The sequence below is a fragment of the Hibiscus syriacus genome, unplaced genomic scaffold (assembly GCF_006381635.1).
Source record: "Hibiscus syriacus cultivar Baekdansim isolate YM2019G1 unplaced genomic scaffold, ASM638163v2 tig00110076_pilon, whole genome shotgun sequence".
Classification (NCBI taxonomy): Eukaryota; Viridiplantae; Streptophyta; class Magnoliopsida; order Malvales; family Malvaceae; genus Hibiscus; species Hibiscus syriacus.
Window position 1 is genome coordinate 999,307 of NW_024062586.1, and position 21,230 is coordinate 1,020,536.

Consider the following 21,230-nt stretch of genomic DNA (forward strand, 5'->3'; position numbering starts at 1 on the left):
TTTAGCCTGAAGAAACTCTACTGAGCCAAGCTCTTGCTCTACCGCATAGGAAATAAGGGAAAAGTTTTAATTTAAGCACATCTTCATGCACTCCTTGTTGTCGGAATAAATTGCATACTTCAAGGAAGGCACGAATATGCTATCTAGCATCCTCATTAGGTGAACCAGCAAATTAACCGATAGAATTTAGCATGTTAAACATCACCGATTTAAGCTCAAAATGAGTTGCTTATATTTCAGGTGCCACGATGCCTGGATTGAGATCATCAAGAATTAGATTCAAATGGTGTCGTATTGTCTGGTCTTGCAACTTGAAGATTAATTGCTACATCGGGATCTTCTTGATCTCACATGTTGTCACCTTGTAGCTGTAGTTGGTTTATATAATCTCTGGTTTGTTGGTTACGTCGCCTCTGTCTGAACGTTTGTTTAATTTCAGGGTCGAATGGTTCTAATGGTTTACCAGCATATCTCAGGGTCATGCAATAATAAAACCTACAAAATTAAATAATAAAATAAGTTAGACTAAGTAAATATAAAGTGACAAGAAAAACTTGTTATGGCAAAAAATAAAAAATTTTGTTAGTTGCCAATCCCTGGCAACGACGCCAAAAACTTGATTTGATTTCCTGTAAATGTATATGCTAAGGCAAGCAATTATGTGCAAGTATACACAATTAAATGAAGTAATATAGGGTAAGTGAGTATCACCTCCTCAGGGATTGGTCGAAAGTTTTTAAGCTTCACCACAAGTAGAACTAGTTGTCACAAGCTAATTCCTATTGTCTTACCTAACTAAAAGACTATTAATAATAAAACATGAAAACACTATAAAGTTTGATTGCATAAAATTTTGGTTGAGACAAAATAAATATGTATACTATCGAAATAAAATAAAACAAAAAAAACGTTGATCCAAATACAATTCAAATAACCTTGCATATTCATACTTATCGCAGAGCACTCATACTAATCTTTTGTATTGACAAGCAATTATTCTAAGTCCATATTGAATTTTTATGACATGCTTAAACTTCTCGACAAGATTACTAAGTGCTCTTAGACGGTTGCTATGGCAATACTCCTCAGAGTTAAATACAACCCTTGGTTTGTCAGACTGTTGTTGTAGTAATACCTCTCAAAGTAAACTATAGTCGTTGCCTATCCTACTTAAGCGTCCATCCCTTTTAGTCGATTGAAACAAGCTCCTTATCTCTAAGGTAGACAAATTAGAACTTCACCATCCCGGATCCGTTCCATTGTTCATGTGGATCTACCTTAATTCTCTTAAATCTATGAATCAATATCTAGACAAAAGGCAATATGTCAACGCTCTTACATTGCCAATGCATGTTTCACCAAAACCCTAGGCATTCTCTCGAAGCTCTTGCAGTGTCAAGGTAAAAATATTTAAACAATGAACAAAATAGTCATGAGCAGAATCATAATTCATCATTCATAAAGTAGAAAATAATTGTTTAGGCAAAACAAAGATTAACACCAAGTAAGACAGTCATGGTTCTATCAAAAAGTCATCCAAGTATCATGTTTTTAATACAACCCCAAATACGTAAAGAAATTTAAGAACAAAGGAAGAACGACTCCCAAAATCGGGGGCTCTGTCGTGAAAATTTTGATCAACACCGCGCCTGCCTTGGCGATCAGCCTCTCTCGAGACCTGACCGTCGTTCTGCTATAGTTTGTCTATGGAGGACACCAAGGAAGGTCGGTTGGTAAACGGTGGGGAAGTACTACAGTTGCTCGCTCACACTTCAAGTAAAGCTTTTCTAACTTCCTTCTCCTTTCCCTTTTCAAGTGGAGATTCCCTAAATACATGTTAATGTCTTGTCCACGCTAAAAAAAGAAAAGCGGCTGGCGGTTGTCAGAATCTTGAGGGCTTGCTTGCACGTGAAGGAATTTGTACAGCTGACATGTGACATAGGTGATTTCGTCATATCCACTTTAAACTTTCCAGATAAACCTTGGCTTGGCGAGATAAATCTGCTCCTCGTGTTTTTTAGCTTCTCTATTCCATTGGCCCTTACAAATTACGTTTTAGGGACTGAAATGTTCTCCCTCAGTAAATTTTCTGCACATACAAAATCACACAGACCCTTTCTCCTCAACAACATCATTCAAACCAAATAAATTTTGCCGAAGCAAAACTTATCCACCACAAAAAACTATAACCAAAATACAACAAAAAACAACTAAAATGTTGTGCATGCTTTGTTTAGACGAGCAATAACTTAAGGGAAGAGACTACAAATTGAGTCTTTTTATGGAGTTATCAGTCACTCATTGTTTGTAATATTACAATGGTTCTAATAATTACTACTAATGTTGGAGGAACCTACTGTGGGTCACACCCTCGGGTTGAAATGAGCATAATTTAAATGAATTGTAATTGTACAATTTAATTATACATTAATGTAAATGTCTATAATTAAAGTTAATATATATTTGATATATATGTAACTTTAATAATCCTGAATAAATATATGGATATTAAAGAAAATATAATTATGATTATATTTCTTTTAATAAATATAAAATTCTAAATAATTATTTAATACAGAATAAACATAAGGGTTAGGGTTTCTTTGTCGTATAAAAGGATTATAATGGTCTAGCAATTGTTCTAATCTCTTGGATATTTTTTCTCATAACAGTTTTGAGAAAAAAACTGCTCACCACCGGGTGAACTGCATAGATTCCAAGACGATCTCGTGGAGGCTTTGGATTCGAGTTGTTCGTGACTACATATACGAATTGATGTTCATCCAGGAAGCCTAGGTGAATTTCGTATTTATTCAACCTGAATTTGAGTTTTTCGTACTTGCATCGCTAGTGAGACCTTCAAGTTTATATCCACCGCGTAATAGAGTACGCCGACAGTCCCAACATAACAACCTTATAGGAATAACTTTATAACATTTAATGTTAAATTCACATTAGGAAACAAATTTACTTTATTCCTCACTACTAATATCTCGAAACATTTCGAATTCTTTAAAATCAATCGCTTTAAGTGATAATTCATCATGACATAGTAGGGGTAATCAATCCATTATAAACATTACCTTTGAAAGGTAATTCTAGCAAGTCCATTAAAACTCAACACTTAAAATCCTTACCAGACAGTTGCTGTCTACGAATACGATTCACCTCGCACTCTAGCCTAAAGTTTTAGTCGCAAACATGTCACTTAGGTTCAATTCTATCAAAATTACATTCTTTAATCCATACTATACTTTTATAAGAATAAGGGTATCCTTAAACTTACATTGGTACTTCCTATTATGCCGATGCATCATCATAATTAGACTAAATAGGAGAACTGTGACTAACCGCATTACTATCACTAATTTTTAAACCTCATGTTCGTTCGTTTACTCAAATTGATTACACACATCTTATACATACACTAAATTTATTCACCTTTATGAGTAAGGAATGGCATCAATCGAACCTTACAAACACCATATCAGTAACAATGGCATCCTAGTGGCATGTATACACTTTTTGACTAAAAAAAGAATGATTTAGTCCTAGAATCTGCTAAACCTTCAGCTCTGATATCAATAAATGTAACACCCTCAACCAGGAAATGTGTACTATTACTAGTTAAAGATGTCATATCAAATATTCAAACATTTCTTAACCCAAAATGGGTAAAATTTTCTTTCCTTAAAAATTTTAAAATTTTAACATTTGCAATAAAATAACTAATCACCGAAAATCAAAATATAATATTCCGACTTCAATTTCAAATCTGGTTTCAAGCAGTAACAGGCAGTTCTACTCTGTTTCATATAATAGATAAAATTGTTGATTTAAAATCTAATTAATTAATATTTAAAACATAGTTTGATAACATAATAATATTTATCCATACTATTAACCATATTTAATACTAACTATATTAATAATTTGCAGATATTTTTTACTCGTATACATGTCAACTAGAAAATTTAGAACACAATAGTATGTCATTACTGTTACTTGTAAATATTCCTTGGTGATTGATGTCAAACACAACTTCTTACTCTTATCACTTTCATTTACCTATGTGTTAATATCATCACACGCTAAATATAAATCTAGTGAGGTAATCAATAGAAATATTCAAGGTAATGCAACACATAAATGTAAATATATAACAATATTTAAGGCATTATAACCACTTTACCATATGAGTAATAATAATCAATGCATTATGATCACTTTACCTGATATTTTAATCATGCTACTAATACTAACATGATATGAACCATATATAAAATTTCTTATCAATATACTTTCCATTTGTTTCATAAGCTCAAAAGCTTATTCACTTGTATATCAATTATTAACCAATAAACCATAGCCCAATTCAAACCCTGAGGACGCTGGGTACTCAAGTCAAATATATGCATCGTAGTCATTACACATATGGTCGTGCCCACCATATACACTAAGTGTCTTGGATATACACTCTAGTGTAATGCACTAAGTGTCTTGGGTATACACTCTAGTGCCTGCACTAAAAGTCTAGGGTATACACTCTACTACGAATGTAATGGTATAAAAATCATCCTATAATAATTTCTTTAGAATTTATAATGATTTTCTAAACATATTGTCTAGATCACAATTCTAGCCAGATCTCACTAATTAGAATTTTTCAGCATATTCACTAATTTTATTAACTCACCAAATGCACATATATGAATAAATCACAAAGTCACACAACATTATGAGTCACTTCTTATCATAGAAACTCTGTCACTGGCTCATAGCAAGTTAATGTTTATTCGATAACATAAGTACAAATAAAATATGCACTCACCTGGTGTCCTTAGCTTGCAACCTTCCTTAGAAATTCACATTTCATCCTTAACATTCTCCTTAGCTTTAATATTGTTAGATCTTGTTTTCAAACACACAATCTCAAGTATCATTATTTACAAAACGTATGCAATTAAAATCACATGTCATAATCTTACTAACATAGGAACACGTTAGGAAATAAATTCCTAACAAATCTTCCGATTCTCATTCGATACAAATTCCATGTCAAAACATAATTGCTAACCTTCACACCTCTATTTAACCACTCAAGTTCTTTTTTATCCAAACTTCACATAATATTTTCACTTATGTTCCCAACTTTTCAATATTTGTGATTTGAATCTCAACTTTTACCAACTTTCCAAAATAATTCAATTTTACATTCTAACATTAATTTCAACATTCTAACCTTAATTTCATGCTTAGTTCATCAATTATTGAACAATTATGCATTGATCCCATAATTTTCCATAATTACTTCATAGGTTCCACAACTTTCAAAAAATTAAAAGAGGGTCCTTATAACTTTCTAAGGTTGTAGAATCCTTCCAACTTCATTTCTAGCCCTTACATAATTTTTCCATAATTTTTCTCACTTTCAAAAACTTAGGCCAGATATCTTAGGGGTACGGTTTCATGTTTTCACTTGATTTCAATTTGATTCAAGCATGAAATCAATCTCTATTCAATATTTCAAAGCCTCTAAAATTAAACTCCTAATCAAATTTCATCAAAATACAAACTACCCAAATTTAAGGTTTAGGCTGATTACATAAAAAACATCTATAGGCAGTTTTAATAGTCAATAAAGCTTTGAAATTATTCTACAACATCAAAAAAACTCAAAATCCATCATCAATTCATGAAACTCTAACATGTTTATAGACCCTAAAATTTGGGATCTAAATACTCAAGCAAGATAGCACAATAATGGTACTAAATGATAGAGCTTTTCGAATAGAACAATTTTCTATTTCACGCTTTAATCCAAAAACCAAAGGAATTTGCTTGAAAATATTTTCCCTTACCTTATATGAAGCTCACGCCCAAGGATAAGAAAGATGAACAAGTTTTCATGAACATTTGGTTAATTTCATGTTAATATTTCATTTATTAAGCTTAAATGAATTTAAAATTCATCTAATTGGGAAATGACAATTTTACCATTAATAAAACTTGATAATTACATCCATACCAAGCCATATTTTATTTATGATCTTTCCAAAGTCAAAGATGAACAAATTATTATGCCATTTACAACTTTGCCCATTTACTTTTCTAAATATTTTAATCTTATCATTTTCATCCAACAGTCCAAATTGAACATGAAAATAAATTCTCAAATCCAATAATCATATTATTTTCCATCATTTTAAAATGTGGGTAATTTTTCTAAACTTAATTTATCATCCTTCAATATTTCTATTCAATCCGATTTACCGAAATTTTACTAGCCTTTAACACTTTATAGTTTTTAATACAAAATTCATATCAGAAATCCGTTTCACACAAAAACGTCATTCTTGGGTGTGAACTATTCATTTATGGGATAAAAGTTCTTTTTGGAAAATGACCACTTTGGTCCCTAAATTTTTCTCAGGATTATACTTTGGCAACTAAACTTTCAAAATTTATATTTTGGTCACCAACAAAAATTTTGGGGTGTTACAATTCTTCTCCCTTAAGAAAATTCGTCCTCCAATTTTCAGTACGCACATGATGTAATAACATCATATATTGCTTTTTCATATATTGCTCTCTTTTCCAATTTGTTTTTTCAACTTTTGATTTCTTTAACAAACTTTAATAGGTACTGATTTCTCAAGTCAAATTTTGATTGAATCTTAATATCCTCCGATGTAATAACATGATAAGGATCTGATCGATACTTTAAGAAACACTAAACACCAACTTAATAAAAGTTCTCTTTTCTTTTCAAATATGAATAAGACTTTTGTCGATGGGCAGGTATTTTGAGATTATCTTAAATAATCTTTACTTGTTACAAAGTCCATTGTAACTCGTTCCCATTTCCACTAAGGGATGGAAAGCGGTTACAACAATCAAGAAGTTACTTGATACTCTACTTAAGTTGTTGTCATATCATACATTTAGAAACAAACTCGGTGATAGCTATTTTTATGCCTGGCACTTATATCGACTCTTTCCTCAATAATATAAGTATCCATTAGACTTAACTTCAAAGTCTTTGATTTTAACTTTTTCCACTTGTTCTATCTTAGACAAGCACAATAATTTTATTTTTTTTCTTTGAAGATCCTTTACTCAATCTAGCAACATAGGCTTTAATTCTATAATAAAAACACCAACTTTATTTAAAGTCAATCACGTATTCAAAATTCTCATAACATAAATGTATTTCATCTTTATCGTATCAGCCACTACGTTAGCTTTTCCTGATGGTAGTCGATAAACACGTCATTATTCTTTAAGGAATTCAATACATTTCCTTTATTTTCACTTCTTCGAATTAATACATACTTTTTACTTTTGAGATTTGTAAAGATATAGCTTCACTCACCATATAGATATTGTCATTATATCAACGAAGTAAACAAAATTGTTTCCAACTCAAGATCATGAGTCGGATAATTTCTTTCATGATTTTTAGTGGCTATGAAGCATAACCATAATTGTTCCTCTTGCATTAGCACGCATCCCAAACTATTGTGAGACGCATCACTATAAATCACACAATCTTTTTCAGATTGGATTATACTGACCCTGGAGCTTATGCCAGTATTCTTTTTAACATATTGAATTTTTATTTGCATTTATCAGTCCAAATAAAGAGTGTGTCTTTTCTCAATAGCTTGGGTAGAGGAAAAACAATCATCAAAAAGTTTTTCACGAACCTTGGGTAGTGACTAGCAAGTCATAAGAAACTTCGAAATTTGATAACATTCTTTGTACTTTATCATTCGACTATAGCTCGTGCTTCCTTGATTTTTTTGTTATGCCCTCAACAAAGACCACAAGGCTAAGGAATACAATCTTGGACAACCAGCATTTTCACTTTGTCAACTTAGCATACAACTTTTCCCCTAAAGAGTTGGAAGAGTTATACAGAGATATGCATTGTGTTCTTCCTTGGTATTACAATAGATTAAATTATCATAAATGAACACTACCATAAAGTAATCCAAGTATAAGTGAAATATTCAGTTTATCAAATCCAAAATGTCATAGGAACAGTCGTTAAACCAAACGACGTTACCGAAAACTCGTAGTGTCCATAAAGAATTCTAAAAACTACCTTAGGAGGATATTCTTCCTTATCTTTAACTATTACTATACACGTAGGGGATCAATCTTAGAGAACATCAATGTACCTTTTAATGGATCAAAAGATCATTAATCCTCGAAATATGATACTTTTCTTCACTGTTATCTTATTTTGACTGGCGATAATCCATGCATAATTACATAGACTCATCTTTCTTTTTCACAAATAACAGTGGTGCATCCCAAATGATCCTCTTGGTCTTGTAAATATTGTCTTAATAATTCGAATAACTATGCCTTTTAAGCCTTTAGGCTCAATCAGAGCTAATCAATATGTGGTAATCGAAATAAATGCAGTGCCCTGTAGCACCTCTATATTATTTTATTTATTCTACATCTCAATCTGGGAGTAATCCACGTAACTTTTGCGGATACACATTTGGATACTCTGGAATAGATAGAAGATATGAAAGTTTGAGTATCCATTTCATTCACTAAGATGGACTAACAACCTTATAGCAATACTTTATAACAGTTACTGTTAAAATCACATTAGGAAACAGATTTACTCCTTTTCCCTACTATTGATAGATCGAAACTTTTCGAATTCCTTAAAATCAATTATTTTAATTGATAATTCATTGTTGCATTGTAGGGGTAATCAATCCATTATAAAACTTACCTTTGAAATGTAATAATATTAAGTTCGTTAAAACTAAACCCTTTGAATCCTTACCATACAGTTACTGTCTACAAATATGATTCACCCTTGCATTTTAGCCTAAAGCGTTAGTCAGAAACATGTCACTTAGGATCAATTCTATCAGAATGTTCCATTCTTTAATCCATACTATACTTATGTGTGAACGAAGGTTTCCTCAAACTTACATTGGCATTTCCTATTGTGTCGATGCATCTTCATAATTATATTAAACAGGAGAACAAACTACATTACCATCATTATTAGCTTATTTTTAAGCCTCTTGTTCGGTCACTTACTTCAAATACTCGATTACACACATCTTAAACATACACTACATTTATTCACCTTCATGAGTAAGTAGCGGTATCAACAGAACCTTACAAACATCGGATCAATAATAATGACTCTTAGTGGCATGTATATACTTTTGAACTAAAAAAAGCTCAGATTAGTCCTATAATCGGCTAAACCTGCAACTCTGATACCAATAAATGTAACACTCTTAACTTGTAAACGTGTACTATTACGAGTTAAAGATGTCACGTCAAATATTCAAACATTTCTTAACCCAAAATGGTTAAAATTTTGTTTCCTTAAAAATTTCCAAATTTTAACATTTAATATAAAATAATTATTCATCGAAAATTAAAATATAATATTTTGACTTCTATTTCAAATTCGGTTTCAAGAAGTAATAGGCAGTTCCGCTCAGTTTCATATAAAAAAGTAAAACCATCTAAAAATTATCTTATTTAAAATCCAATGAATTAATATTTAAAACATAGTTTGATATCATAATAATATTTATTCATACTATTAACCATATTTAATACTAACTATATTAATAATTTGCATACATTTCTTACTCGTATACATGCCAACTAGAAAATTTATAACACAATAGGATGTCATTACAGTTAGTTCTAAATATTCTTTGGTGATTGATGCCAAGTACAGCTTCTTACACTTCTCACTTTCATTTACCTACGCGTGAAAATCATCACACGCTAAGTATACACTTAGTGAGGCAATCAATAGAAATATTCCAGGAAATGCATTACATAAATGTAAATGAGTAACACTATTTAAGGCATTATGACCACTTTACCAAATGAGTAACAATAATCAATGCATTATGATAACTTTACCTGATATTTCAATCATGCTACTAATACTAACATGATATGAACCATATATAAAATTTCTTACCGATATACTTGCCATATATTCTGTAAGCTCATACGGTTCTTCACATGTATATCAATTATTAACCAATAAACCATGGCCCAATTTAAACCCTGAGGACCCAGGGTACTCGAATGAAATATATATGTATCACAGTTCTTACACATAAGGTCGTTCTCACCATCTATATTGTGTCTTCAGTATAAACTCTAGTGTTATGCACAAAGTGTCTTGGGTGCACACTCTAGTGCTTACAATAAGTGTCTTGGGTATACACTTTAGTGCTAAACCAATTATGTAGCTGCTTATGAACTCTATGGCATGTCAACTATACCTTGTCCCTTAATGACTTGCTTGGGCCTATAATCTATTTTTATTCCATCCATGGCAATGTTTATCAATATCATTTAACGTTTGGGCAGTTCATACCCGAAATAACATTCACATACATGTATCAATAAGTGATCAATGCATTTAATATTTTACTCCTGACATTTAAAACATGTTAAATACATGATAAATGACAAAATATCAAGCTAATGTAAACAATGTAGACTCTTCGCAAGTCTTCCTAATGATGTATAAAATATCCATGTATAATGTCATGCATGCATTGCACTCACTTTGACACTTTATATACATGTCAAAATATAATACTCACGAAGCTTTAACTTGATCCTTTGATTTTAATTGGGGTGATCCCAAAATTTATCACAATTTCATATTCTATTAGTTTTCACTACCTTTAAAGAAATATTATTCAGTATTATTCTACAGATTTAAAAATTATTCTGTTTATACCAATGGAAACTATACTTGAATAGAAATATAAGCATATAAGGAACTTATTCTAATTCAATTTGTACAATTTATAGTGAATTTTCAAAGTTAACTTACAAAAGCTGTTTTGAGTAGAATCTGTTGCCCTGCTTTCTGACATATCCTCAATTAAAAATTCATATCTTTTTGTATTCTCCTTGAAATCAGTAACCGTTTGTTTTAAACAAAACTAAATTGTTATAAAAATCCAACGGTATAAAAATCATCCTCTAATAATTTTTGTAACATTATTGACGATTTTCTAAAATTACTATTCAGATCACAATTATAGGCAAATTTCACCAATTAGCATTTTATGCAAATATACGCATAAATCACAAAGTCATACAACATTATGAGCCACTTCTTACCTTATCAACGTCGTCACTGGCTCATCACAAGCAAATGCTTATTCGATACCATAAGTACAGATTAAATATGCACTCACTTATTGTCCTTGGCTTGCAACCTTCCTTAGAAATTCACATTTCATCATTAAACTTCTCCTTAGATTTAAAATTGTTTGATCTTGATTTCAAACATAAAATCTAAATGAGCATCATTTACAAAATGCATGCAATTCAAAACACATGTCAGAATCTTACTAACATAGGCATATATTAGGAATTAAATTCCTAACAAATCTTCCAATTCTCATTCGATACAAATTCCATGTCACAACATAAATGTTGACCTTAACATCTCTATTTGACAATTGAAGTTCCTTTTTATCAAAACTTCACATAACATTTTCACTTAAGTTCCCAACTTTTCCATATTTGTGATTTGAATCTCACCTTTTATCAACATTCCAAAATAATCCAATTTCATATTCTAACATAAATTTCAATATTCTAACATTAATTTATAGCGTAGTCCATCAACTATTTAACAATTACACATTGATCCCATAATTTTATACAATTACTAAATAGGTCCCCTAACTTTCAAAAAAATAAAAATGGTCCCTCTAACTATCTAAGGCTTGTAGAATCCTTCATATGTTTCTTCCAAAAAAATTCTCACATTCGAAAGCTTAGGTCAAATATCTTAAGGTTAGGGTTTCATGATCGCACTTGATATGAATTTGATAAAAGCATGAAATTAACCACTATTCAACATTTCCAAGTCTCAACAATTAAACCACCAACAAAATTTTATCAAAACATAAACTTAACCAAATTTAGGGTTTAGGTCGAATACACAAGAAACATCTCTAAGCAATTTTAACTGTCAATCAATCTTGGAAATGATTCTAATACATCAAAAACCTCAAAATCTATCATCAATTCATGAAACCCTAACATGTTCATAAACACTAATGTTTGGGATCTAAGTTCTCAAGCAAGATTAGCATGCAATAATGGTACCAAATGATAGAGCTCTTCGAATAAAACAATTCTCTATTTCATGCTTTAATCTAAAAACCAAAGGAATTTGCTTGAAAGTGAAAAATAAAATTTTCCTTACGTTCTATGAAGCTCACGCCAAAGGAGAAAAAAGATGAACAAGCCTTTATGAAATTTTGGTTAATTTCATGTTAATTTGTCATTTATTAAGCTTAAATGAATTTAAAATTCATTTAATTGGGAAATGATAATTTAACCATTAATGAAACTTGATACTTACATCCCTACCAAGCCACATGTTAATTATTATCTTTCCAAGTCAAAGATAAAGAAATAATTATGCCCTTTACGACTTTGCCCACGCACTTTTCCGAAAATTTCAATCTTACCATTTTCATCCAACGATCCAAATTGAACATGAAAATAAATTATCAAATCCAATAATACATATTATTTTCCATCATTTTAAAATATGGAAATAATTTTTATAAGCTTAATTTATCATCATGTTAAATTTCTCAAAATTTCTATTCGATCTAATTTACCAAAATTTTACCAGACTTTAACACTTTATAACTTTTAATACAAAATTTGTATTACAAATTTGACGTTATTGTTGGGGGTTAACTATTCATTTATGGGATAAAATGTCTTTTTGGGGAAATTACTACTTTGGTCCCTAAACTTTTCCCAAGTTTATACTTTAGCCTCTAAACTTTCAAAATTTATATTTTGGTCGCTAACCAAAATTTTATTGTGTTACATAGCCCATGTAATACAAAAATGCTCCCCATGGAATTTCTTTTAAAAAAGAATATGATATTATGCTAGTTTAAGGAGTGGGGCTAAAAATCTAGAAAACCCCATATGGATTTTAGGTTGTTACATAGCCCATGAAATATAAACATGCTCCGCATGGAATTTATTTCAAAAATAATAGGATATTATGCTAGTTTAAGGAGTAGGGCTAAATATCTAGAAACCACATATGGTTTTTATGTGAGAACTTATTGGAATCCAACTATTATATTATTTAATGTTGAAATTATTTATTGAGCATATATGCAATTTTGAAGCCAATAATGCATATATGGGTACATTTGGGTAATTATTTATTGATGAAAACCATTGCTTGTGCATATATGGAATAATTTCCAAAGTTACTCAAGAAGACTGAGAGGTTGAAAAATCTTTTGATAAGAAAGTCGACAATTAAACCTCCTTAGGGCTTGAGTAGGTATTTGGTAAGTTAAGAAAAGGTGAGTGCAAATATATTTGTTAAATGTGATTTATGATCCTTGAATAATTATGGAAAGTCTCATGAAAAATATCGTATGTAGGGATGATTATATAATATTATGGAAATTTGGTTGTACAAATGAATTTCCCAAGTAGCCTCGATAACGGTCTTAAGGTGCAATGTCATGCCTATGGTCAAGCAGCAGCGTCCTTGAACCTTCGGGTTCTTTCACTATAGTAGAGAGATTTCACATTGGTGTTGGCACTACAATACGGTTAAAACGTTGGTGCATTTGGCCCTTTGGGTTCATTCACCCTTGAGAGGTTAGTTTATCTTTGGTGTTGTGTTTGGTGTATTATATGGCAATTGTATTAGCTCACTTCACCTAGTTAGACCACTTATAAGGATTACTTTGGGTGCATCCTTAATGAATTCTTATTCTTGAGTCTCAATTCCATTGTTATTATACATATTGGCTTATCAATTACAATTGAAAGGTCTCACTTGGTTATTATTGTATTTTGATTCTCTACTACCTCACTAAGTTTATTTCTTAGCATGTGTTGTTTTCACATGTATATACTTTGAAGGAATCATAGTTACCCAAGCATTGTATCACCTAGAAAGGGCAACCGTAAGCAATCACTATAAGGGATTTACTTTTTATATTTTGATATCCTAGTAGTAGCATGTATATGGTGAATACTAGATACTTGGTATAGTTGGTTCTTTTTAAAGAATTATAATGGTTATTAATAACCTTATTTTTATTATACAAAGGTTAAGTAGAATCACTATGAGCCTGCTTAGCTTATCTTACGATGTGTTTTATGAGTATTTTAAATATTAGTTTTATCGGTGTATAGCTGATGAGCTTAATAACGAAAATTTTGTGTTGAGAAACTAGGTTTTAGGTTGGAAACCAATTTTTTTATTGAAAGCTAGATTTTTGTCTGGAAACCAAATTTTAGATTAGAAACCAGATTTTAGGTTGGAAACTATATTTTCTACTACAAGTCTATTATGAGTTTAGTGATCGAATTATGTGATAATTTTAACTAATGTAAGTATGGGAGAGCTTAATGTCATTATTGGAATTAATTATTATTTATATTGTTTGAATTTGCAGGTTTTGCCCTATGGTGTAATTATGTGTTACTCTTACTGGTGCGAATATGTGTTATAACATATTCAAAAAAAGAATAAATAAATAAATTCTTATGAAATGGGTGTTTCATCTATTGGTATTAGATCATCAGGCTTAGTAGATTCTAAGACTAAATTTAGTTTATTATGAGTCTTAAAGTATACATGCTACTAGGATATCGCAAATGTAGACTATTTCTTGCAAACCCTTATAAAATTTCTTAATTTTATTGATGTTATATTTCTTTTCCTAAATGTCTGATAATGATGAGTCATAATAAGGAACATGTCGAATGGGCCATAGTGAAGCCCATAGTGGAAGTAATGAGATGTCCAACAACCCACTCCCAAACATGACCCGTTGGATTCACCGATTCCTCCTATGGGTCTTATGCAAGATCAAAGGGTATTTTTTTAAACCTTGAATGTTATCCTAAATCGATTTAATACTCAGATGGTTAAGCATGCACCCCAACAATATATTGCAAAAGAACTCAAGAACCTTGGATCTGTGGATTTCAAGGGGGATAATGACTGGGACCTAATGACAGCTAACTATTGGTTAAATGACATTAAAGTACTATTAGACGGGTTACGTTTTGGGATGTAGAGAAACTAGATGGAGTGATATCCTTACTTCAGGAACAAGCCCGTTTTTTGTGGACAAACGCTACAATACATGTGCCTTTAAAGAATGTGACATGGGAGTTCATCTTGGAAGAGTTCAATAACAAGTACATTAGAGATTTATTTATTAGAGAAATGAAGCTAGAGTTATTAAAGCTCAAACAAGGGAGTAAGATAGTATATTAATATAAATATTAGTATAATCAACTAAATCAGTTTACTTCGGAATTGATCCTCACTGAAAAGGCTCGTTGTGATTGGTTCATTGAGGTTTTGATTTGGTTTGCTTCAAAACTGATCCCGAATTATTTTTACTTTCCATATGCAATCCAATCTCTTTTGGGTCAAAATTTTTCATTTTAAATATATAATCAAAGCTTTGTTTCCCGACCATTTAAAAGGCAATAATTGTTCCTTTATTTACAAATCGTTATCCAAAGTGTAGGAATTTGTTAGGGATAACTTTTGTTGATATGTCTGGAATAGGGAAAATAATAACTTCTAGAAGGATGTTTGGATCCCTGGAATGAATCCCCTGGTCAAGTGTACGATTAATAATTAGGCTTCCAGTCTTGACATCCCTCTTAGTGACCTTACCACTAACTCTAACCAATGGGACTTGGCCAAGCTTAAGCATTTCCTTGATGAAATTCTAGTCTGTGAGGTTATAGTTATCCCCTCCCTGTCCTAATACTGGTATCAATCAACCTAATAGGCATTAGGAGCACTCTGGTATATGCATAGTTAGTGTACTATAGGCTTAAGCAAAATCAATAAAAAGATCAGGACAAGATCTAGAACTTGCATGGAGCTTTGATGGCCCTCAATGAACTAGGAACTTCATATTGTTAGTCCTCCAAAATCACCTAATGAAGAACATGAAAAAGCCAGATGTGGTCTCATGACATATCTTGGGTGCCCAGTGTATGGCAACAGGGATGAGTCTACCATCCATGCCCTCTAGGATTGCCCTACCTCCTTCATGTTATGGATATAAATTATCCTTCTATACTCAACATGAAGTATCTGTTTCATTCCTCTTCTTGATTGGTTACAAACTAATCTTAATAATTCTGGAAGTATTGATCATGAGGGCTATGGTTGGAGACATATGTTTGGAATCCTATTGTAGAGGCTCTGGAAGTAACGATGCAGTTTTGTCTTTGACGAAGAAGTGTGATCAACTTTGGCTATCTTTGTAATACCCAAAAAATTTGGAATAATGACCAAAATGAAAATTTTGAATGTTTGATGGTGAAAGTATAATAATTGAGAAAAGTTTAGAGAATTAAGTGGTGATTTCCCCAAAAAGAATTTTATTTCATAAATGGATTTATTTAGTGGCCAAATTATAAATTTGGTAAAGTTTGGTGACCAAAATATAAACTTTGAAATTAAGGACAAAAATGTAATTTACTAAAAATTACAAAATGGGTCACAAAAATAAGTAATAAAAATATTATTTTCACATTTTTAAAATGTTGGGAAATAATATTTTATGGTTTAATTTCATGTTTAATTTGAATTATTTGATTAAAGTGACTGAATTGTAATTTTTGGAAATTACAAGGGCAAAACGATAAAGTGGAAAACTAATTTGTTCATCTTTGACTATTAAAAGATGACAAGGCTGATATTTATTTGATTTTGAAGATGATAAGGATATGTATCTTGGTTTAATGGTAATTATGAAGTTATATTAAGGGTATATTGGTATTTTATCAAGTTAATGATTTAAATGATATTTTAAAGGATAGTAAGCATGATATCAATCAAAAATATCATGCCAATGTTAATCTTCTCCAGCATCTTCACGTGAGAAAGCTTCCAAGGTAAGAAAAATATTTATTTTCCATTTTTGAGCTAATTCCTTTGGAATTTGAGTTATGTCGTGAGATAGGAAAGTGATCTAAGCGAAAAACACTATCATTTGGTACCAATATTGCTTTCTAATCTTGTTGGATTTCAAAGATCCCAAATTTAAGGGTTTATGTTCATGATAGGATTCATGAAATTGATGATAAATCCTGATGATTTACATGTTGTAGATTCATATTCAAGTATGTATGATGATTAGAACATGTTTAATCGTTCTAAAATTATTCTTTAAGTTTTGGCCATGGATTGTTTGAGTAAGAATAATTATGGAAAAGTTATATATAGGTTGGAAATGATGAAGGAAATATTATACAAGCCTTAGAAAAATTGGGGATAATTTCGTAAGTTTTGAAAAGTTGGAGATCAATTTGTAAATTCTGGAAAATTGATGGGTTGTTGTGTAAGTGATATATAATTGATGTCCTATGCTGGAAATTGTTGTTTGGGAATTAAAATGAGTGTTAGAATGTGAAATATGACTATTTTAGAAGTTTGAAAAGATTAGTGATTTAAGTACAACAATTTCATTGTCGGGGTACTTAAATGTAATTATGCTTTTGTAAAAGCATTTGAATGATAGTCATTTCAATGCTGGAATCTTGGTATTAAGAATCTAAGTGATAAATGGTGAAGGACCATTTTGAGTAAATTGGAAAAGTTGGTTCCAATGTTAAAATGAGTTATTAAGTGTTTAATATTTGGTAGAATGGAGTTGTTATGGGATATGTTTATGTTAGTATAATACTAACATATGTATCATTGTGAATTTGTGATTTATATACATATCATGATTTATTTGTGATTTAAGCAAGTTAAGTATAAAAGGGTTTATTGTGGAACATAGTGAGGCACATATTGTGGATTTTATAAAGTGTCCAGGTGAGTGCAATACATACATGAAATTATACATGGATATTTTATACATTATCAAGAAGACTTGAGATAAGTCAACCTTATTTATATCAGCATGATATATGTTATTTTTATAACTGCGACATGACATTGAAATGGCACGGTATGAAATCAAAATGCATTGATTATGAAAAATGTTATATTTTACCATGAATGCTTTCGGGTATGAACTGCCCAATGTTAAATTTGATAATATACTTTGCCATGGATGGATCGATAAAGTAGACTATATGCCCAAATAAGTCATTGAGGGACAGGGTATAGTTGGCATGCCATAGAGTATAGCAGTTGCATGTTTATATTACACTATAGTGTGTAAGGACACTAAGTGTACATGGTGGGCACGACCTTATGTGTAATACACTTCAGTGTATATGGTGGGCACGACCTTATGTCTAGCACTACGATGCAAATATTACTCGAATACCCACGGTCCTTAGGGTTGTATATTAGGCTATAGATTATAGATTGTGGTTTATTGCTTAGTAAATGGTAAGCATGCAAATAAGCTTACGAGCTTATGAAATATTTGCAAGTATATGGTAAAAATAAGCTTACGAGCTTATGGGACAAATGGTAATTATTTTGGTAAAATAAGCTTACGAGCTTATGGAAATAAATGGTAAAATATTGGATATGCAAATAAAATGATTTTATGGCATTTTGAATTTGACATTGAAAATCATGTATGAATTGTATTGCACTGTTTATTGTTTTAAATTGCCTCACTAAGTATATACTTAGCGTGTGATGATTTTCGCGCATAGGTAAAAAGTTAATAATAGAATAAAGAGCTCAGAATGACATCAAGCATCGAGAGGTATATTTCAATATCAGGAAGACATCCTATAATGGGATTTGAATTAAATAGTGGCATGTAAATAATAATATTCAATTTATTTTGTTGATTAAATTTGGAAACTTTATATGATGAAAGGTTAAATTTTTATGAATTTATATGTATTTTCAGAAATTACTGTAGCAGTTACTGTAGCAGGCACTGTAGCAGTGCATCCATACACACTTGTAATTTGATGTTTTATGCATCGGTGCACTGTTCACGGCACTGTAGCCGTACATCGGTACACTGTTCACTGTTCACGGGTATTGTTCATAAAAAAATATATTGAATTAAATTCATTATAATGAAACATAATTTATATGATGTGATATTTTTATAATATCAATTACCATTTTAAGAAAATAAATTTTAAATCACTTGTAAAAATGGAAATGATTTTAAAAAAATTCGAGGGACATTTATAATCTGTATAGGTATAATTATACAGATTATGGGTGTTACATTTATTAGCATCAGAGCTACAGGTTTAGCCGATTCTAGGACTAAATCGAGGTTGTTTTAAGTTAAAAAGTGTATACATGCCACTAGGATGTCAAAAGTTACTGATAGTTGTATATATACTGTGATGATACTTATAGGGAGTAAAGTTATTCTTTACTAAAGTATGATGATTCTGACTATGTTCAGATATGGGAAACTAAAGAAAAAGGTTGAAAGAAGAAAATGTTGAAAAGAAGGTCGAGATTGAAATCGATAGAAAGAGACCCAACATGATTTATGTAAAACACCTTAGAAGGGTGGATGTTATAAATAATTTTTCTCCATTTTTTGGAAGAAATGCTTTAGTTTCCAGGGAAATATTTAAGCTAATCATTAAATTGTTTAAAGCATTGTTAATTTCAGTAAGAGGAAATAAATAAGTGGTAATAAGTTGTCCGCTAAAAGTTTAAAGAAAGTTGAGTTATTTGTAAATCAAATGGTTATGAGTTGGATTGAGAATATATATCAAGACCATAAAGTTGGATAGAGTTACCTTGTGAAGGTAAATATGTGAAAATGGATTGTTTAACTTTCCATGTTGTAATGAATTATTGTATAGATTGAGATTGATTCTCAAGAACTTGAAAAATGTCAGATTCCTAGTGAGAGGAAAAATAGTAAATTTGCTTGATAGTGTTATTTTAGCATTAACTATTATGAAGTTATTGCTATAAATTTATCAAGTTTGCTTATTGAACGATGTGGACATTGAGACTTTCATTTGAGATGAAAAATGTTTCAATTATTCAATAATAAGTTATAGGGGTTTGGAAAAGTTATACAAATTTCCTTAAAAATGAAATAAGGAATTCTAAAGTAGATATATTCAATTCAATTTGATAAGAAGTATTATTATGGCGGAAGACCTATGGGCCATGATACAAGTGTTAGACAAAAAAAAAGTCCGATAAAGATTCAGGAGCTTATGTTATTGATGAATCCAATGAGATTATCATTAATGTGTTTTAGATCATTTTGATCATGAATTGGTTGTCTCTGCATTAAGGTTGGGTTAATGTCTCAAGAAGCGATTAATTTAGAAAAAAATATGGAAAAAAATTTAATAATTGATGAAAAAGTGAAATATCACTAACGTGATATCAACAATGGATATGATTAAGATGATGTATGAAGATGCATATCTTTTGTACATAAAGTGATAGATACCTAGGTATCTAAAGAACGATCATATGATATTTCCATAATTTGGGAATTTTCATATGTAATTTTAGATCTATTATTTGGATAACCTCTAGATTGAGAGGTGGAATTTAATATTGATGGTTATCAAGGCATTAATCATGTATCTATAGAGTCGTATCGAATGCTTGTGATTGAGTTAAGAGAATAAAGAACCAATTGCAAGAAATGCTAGATTGAGGATGCTTTAGAACGAATATTTTACCTTGGGGTAAACCGATGTTGTTTAAAAAAAATGGATGTATGCGATTATGCAAAGATTATCGATAGTTAAACAGAGCAACTATAAAGAACAAACATCCTATTTTTAGGATTAATAACTTGTTTAATCAGCTTAAAAAGAGAGCAGTAATTATTTCTAAAAACTAATATTCAAATGGAATATCATCATTCAAATATTAAAGAGGAAGATGTGTCAAAGATAGTTTTTAGAATACGGTATAGATACTACGAATTTTGTAGTAATGTCGTTTGGTTTGAAAAATGCTCAAATATCATTCATAGACTTGATGAGTCGAGTATTTCAACCTTACTTAGATCAGTTTGAGGTGGTATGTATTGATGACATACTGGTATACTCAAAGACAAAGATAGAACATGATGTTCATCTTCGTATTGTGCTCGAAATACTTAAGGATAAAAAGTTATATGCCAAGCTATCAAAGTGTGAGTTTTGGCTATCAGAAGTTGCTTTTCTTGGTCATGTTGTCTCGGAAGAAGGCATAAGAGTTGATCCTAAGAAAGTTCAAG